Below are 5,595 nucleotides of genomic sequence, written 5' to 3'. Positions count from 1 at the left end.
CCCTCGGTTGATTGGGATGTATACGAATGCTTACCTAGTCAGGACTTTCGGGCTACCGGCACCTCCCCCTTCTAGTTACTACACGTCAATTACTATGATCCTACCCGACTAGAGTGGATGACTTTGAATTTCCTATGAGCTCTAAGGAATATATATGTATATACATTTTTTTTAAACCACTTGAATATGTGTGTGATTTTTAGAGAAATAGGAGAATATTCACCAGTGTATGCACACATATAAGTGTCAGGAGTAATACGTATGCACTTAAGGGAGCAATTAACACACAAAGGTATTCCTAGGCTTTTCTAAGTGTGAATTGCATGCAGTTGTGTGTGCATTTTATAAACTAGCATACGAGAGGACCCTAGAGGCTATAGACTAGGTCAAGGCAATTAACCTAATTCCCTATAGTCAAGGGCTCTGATACCAATCTGTCACACCCCGATCCTTGTCGGAATCGATCGAGGCGTGATATATTGTTCAAAGTCTCATGACAACTATGTTATAATATGATTAGATTCAATTAAGTAGTAAGTATGCAAACAAGATCCACAACATACAAATACAAATCCAAATACGAACAACATTTATTACATCAAATTTAAATAGTCTTGTGGATTTCTAAGGCACAACCTATTTTTCATCAACTTCATTCTTCAAATCTGCATCATGGGTAAAAACAGGTCAACTACGAGAGTTGGTGAGTAATCTAATTTTAGTAGAGAAAATTGTGAAGTTGAAACCTTTATAATTGGAAATTTGTTTTCTTTTGAAGTCGGCAAACAATTGTATTTGAGATAACGGTTTATAAATCAAAAATTGATTAACAAATGATAACAACAACAATAAGTCCTCACCCTATATATACATATGTATATATATATATATATATATAAATATATATAGGATGGAGCATCTAATCATCATACACACTCAACCACGTGCGATCAATCACCTTAGCGTCCCAAGGCGGGGTGGTCAACCCAATAGCGCTATTATTATCCATAACGTACCTCAAGAATACGGGCATAGTCATGGAGATTAGACTAAAAATGGTAATGCACTACAAGTACATGTAGCGTAAACAAACAATAGTTATACAATTAATGACTCACGTATAAATGTCCCAACAATGTCTCAATTGTGATAAAACAATAAAATGAAGTTGGAATATATTAGAACCACATGATACACCCCAAAAGTATTGAAAATTATAAAGTATGGGGTAGATTACTCACATTAGTCCCAAAACGAAATGCGTGTGTCGTACGATAGACGGTTCGGGTCAAAATGGTGTAGGACCTAATATAATTAATAGTTTTGGTTTAGGAACTGCTAAACGAGAATAGAGTACTAATACAAATAATTAGACACATATTCTTATATTAGATGAATTAACAATAATTCATTTTGATTATAATATTAAGGTATTCATTTGTTAAATGAATTTTAAATTGAATTAATTACTTTGCATAAATAATTTATATTTTCAATTTAGGCCAGATTTTAATAATTTCTTATTAAAATAATAACTTGCCAAATTATAATTATTTACAGATTTTAACAATTATTTATATGAAATAATCATTAAAATGCATTTTTACATGCTTAAATACTTAGGAAAATGGGTTTAAATAGTACACAGTATTGAAAAATTATGAAATTATTAGGAAATCATTATTTCATACAATATTAATTACTGTAAAATTTTTATATTTTTCTGAACTGTTTTGGTATTTATTTAATACTTTAATGATTAAACAACAACAAAATTCGGGAAAAATAATAAATGATTCCCAAAACTTCTGTAAAATTAACCATAGTTTTATAACATGATATAGAGCCCAGTGTATAAGTTTCGGATATTTGTGACTATGGGAAGTATTTTTTATATATTTCATTACTAATTAATCAATAAAATCATAAATAATAGTAAACAGTAATATAAATACATGAAACTTCATAAATTATATTTAATCAATATATTGGTCATCCCAGAATTTTCTCAAAATTTATTGAATGCAAAAAGTATTTTATGTGAATTATTGCCCTACTTTATTGCAATAATTATAGTAATTCAATAAAAATAAGTTATTTTCTGAAAATTTCCAGAACTTCTTATTTTGATTGATGGGATTCTGAGAAAAATCAGGTTTATGCATAAAATGAGTTTTAGATATTTTGGTGGATTTAATTTGTTTCTTGTATGAATTTGAAACTTTTAACAACATACCTTGATGAATGCTTTAAGAGGGATGAAGATTTGAGTATAATAGATTGTTATTGGCTGGAATATGAGTATTTCTTGGATGAATTTCGAGATTGAGAGTGAGAGAAAGAATAGAGAAGGTTTAAGTGGTGAAGAGAATAATGTGTTGGGAGAAAAAGGAAAGGAAAGTGGATGGGAGGTGAGAGTGGGAGACCATGAGAATAATCTTTTTGCTTTTGGTGGTCTTCATAATTTCCCACTAACACAAGCATCTTTTACATAATTAATATAAGAGTTTTATAAAATTTAAAGTAAAGTTTATAAAAATAGAGTTATATAAAATTTAATGTAAAGTTTATAAAAATGGATTTTTATAAAAGATAGGTTATAATTTGATTATAACAATCTACTTTGATTTGAAGTTTAATTATAGCATTCAAGTTTGATTCTTTTAATTTAATTAGAGCATTATACTTTGATTTGATTTTAATATGGTATCATAATTTAATTTGATTATAGTTATAACGTTGTACTATACTATGTTGCTATTTACGTCAATTTATATCGTAGTGTATGGGTTTTGATCCTATTAGCGTCAAGTAATCTTGAGTAGGGTTTGAATGAGATTGAGAGAGTTTTCGTTTGTGATCTTTTTGAGTGTCCGGCTTCGCAACGCAAGGTCCATAGACCCCGTTAAGCCATGATTTAGTGTCCTACACAATCCCGATGATTGTGCAATAGTGTTTTATCGCTTTGGTTCATTGTTTAGCACTGTTAAGGCTAAGGAAAATCAAACACATGAACTTTCCAAATGATGTTTTCTCATTAAAATAGCGAATTGTACAGTGATTACATAACGTAAACCCTATCATACAAGGATTAATGGAGTTGACCGGTTTGACTAGTTGACTTTGTTTGACTTTGACTTGACCGAAATTTGATGGTTGTCACAGAACGGATACTTACGATTTGGAAGCTAAAAGGGGTGATTTCGGCCCAAAGAAACTAGTGTGTGTTCTTGGTGTTCTTGAAGATCTTACCCCAAAAAGAGATGAATTCACGGATGAAATCATGGGGTTTTACTAGATCAAGATGGATATCAACTGATATAAAAAGAATCACTTACAAATTTGACGAGAAATAGAAGTGTTCTTGATGATACTTGAGAGAGAATTGGGTGTTCTTGACTTGGAAGTGTGAGAAGTGAAGAAAAATGAAGGAATATCATACTTAAGAGGCTAGTTCACGGCCAAACATGAGCTTACGGCCGTAAGCTCTAGTTCACGGCCGTAAACTCCAAGTGATGGAGTTTTCCGGCTTGAATGTTGCACAATGAACTCTAGTAGATACTTCCTAACACCCAATCCTTGAATGTACTAAGCTTAGAACACTCAAACAGACCCTTAACAATGCTAAAAGATAGCAGAAACAAGTCTGACTTTTGATTGAATTGAATGGCTTTACAATATAGAAATTTTGGGTTGTCACATCATCCCCCGTTAGAGAGAATTTCGTCCCGAAATTAGAGTTTAAGCGATTACAAATAACTAAGTAAAAAGATGAGGATATTTCATTTTCATATGATCCTCGCGCTCCCAAGTGAATTCAGGTCCCCGCTTTGCATTCCAGTGAACCTTCACTATCGGGATACGACTTTGCATCGTTTGCTTGTCCTCTTGGTCCATGATCTCTACTGGTTCATCCACAAAGTTGAGGTTCTCGATGATCTCGATCTCGTCGAGTGGGATTACAAGAGTCTCGTCGGACAGACACTTTTTCAAGTTCAAAACGTGGAGGGTAGGGTGTACGTTACTAAGTTCGTGAGGTAGTTTGAGTCTGTAAGCTACAGGGCCGATTCTAGCAAAAATCTCTAAAGGCCCTACGTATCTTGGATTTAGCTTTGCATGCTTTCCGAAGCGTATTAAGCCCTTCCAGGGTGAGACCTTCAATAGAACACGGTCACCAACCTGGAATTCCAAAGGTTACATTCTCTTGTCTGTGTAGCTTTTCTGTCGGTCTCTAGAGGCTTTCAATCGTTCACGGATCTGAACGATCTTCTCTGTCGTTTCCCGAATGATTTCCAGACCTGTGAGAGTGCTGTCAGGAACTCGTCCTTTAGCTAACTATGTGTCACCCACCTCAGCCCAACACAGAGGGGATCTGCATTTTCGGCCATAGAGGGCTTCAAATGGAGCAAACTTTATGCTTGTGTGATAACTGTTATTGTAGGAGAACTCGATAAGGGGTAAATGAGTATCCCACTCCTTCCCAAAGTCTATCACACAGGCTTGCAACATATCTTCCAAAGTTTGAATAGTCCTCTCACTTTGTTCGTCGGTTCGCGGATGGTAGGCTGTACTCATGTCCAGCTTAGTTCCTAGGGAACCTTGTACTGACTGCCAGAACCTTGAAGTGAATCTACTATCTCTACCAGAGACAATGGATATGGTAACACCATGCAGTCGTACGATCTCCCTAATGTAAGTTCTTGTCAGTTTCTCCATCTTGTCAGTTTCTTTGATAGGCAGGAAGTATGCGGACTTTGTTAACCTGTCTACGATCACCCAAATGGTATCAAGACCACCTGTTGTCTTGGGCAACTTGGTTATGAAGTCCATCGTGATCCGCTCCCACTTCCATTCCGGTATCTTCGGTTGCTGTAGTAAACCTGAGGGTTTCTGGTATTCGACCTTAACTATGGCGCAAGTAAGACACTTACTCACGAAGGTAGCAATTTCTTCTTTCATGTTAGGCCATCAGTATAGCTTTTTGAGATCCAGATACATCTTATCTGAACCTGGGTGGACGGAATATCAAGTGTTGTGTGCTTCGGTCATGACCAAGTCTCTGAAGCCACCGTGCCTCGGTGTCCAGATCCGATCCATGAGATATAAGGCTCCGCCACCCTTGACTTCCAAGTTTTTATCCAGCCCTTTCAGGGATTCACCCGCCACATTTTCAGGTTTCAAGGCTTCAAGTTGAGCCTCCTTAATTTGTGTGGACAAGTGTGAATGGATAGTCATAGTCAATGATTTGACTCTATGACCAGAGTATTCTTTCCGACTTAGGGCGTCAGCTACTACGTTGGCTTTACTGGGATGATAACGAATTTCACATTCGTAGTCATTAAGTAGCTCGACCCACCGTCGTTGTCTCATATTGAGCTCCTTCTGGTCGAATATATGTTGAAGGCTCTTGTGGTCTGTAAAGATAGTGCTTTTTGTACCATACAGGTAGTGTCTCTAGATCTTCAGAGTAAACACCACTACTCCTAACTCAAGATTGTGTGTGGTGTAGTTGCCTTCGTATGTCTTTAGCTGTCTCGAGGCATAGGCGATGACCTTACCTCATTGCATAAGAACACAGCCAAGCCCTTGGTTGGA

The sequence above is a fragment of the Lactuca virosa genome, chromosome 1, assembly GCF_052849685.1.
Source record: "Lactuca virosa cultivar CGN04683 chromosome 1, Lactuca_virosa_CGN04683_v6, whole genome shotgun sequence".
In the NCBI taxonomy this organism is placed as follows: domain Eukaryota; kingdom Viridiplantae; phylum Streptophyta; class Magnoliopsida; order Asterales; family Asteraceae; genus Lactuca; species Lactuca virosa.
The sequence above is the reverse complement of the archived record's forward strand: the minus strand, read 5'-3'. Positions refer to the sequence as shown.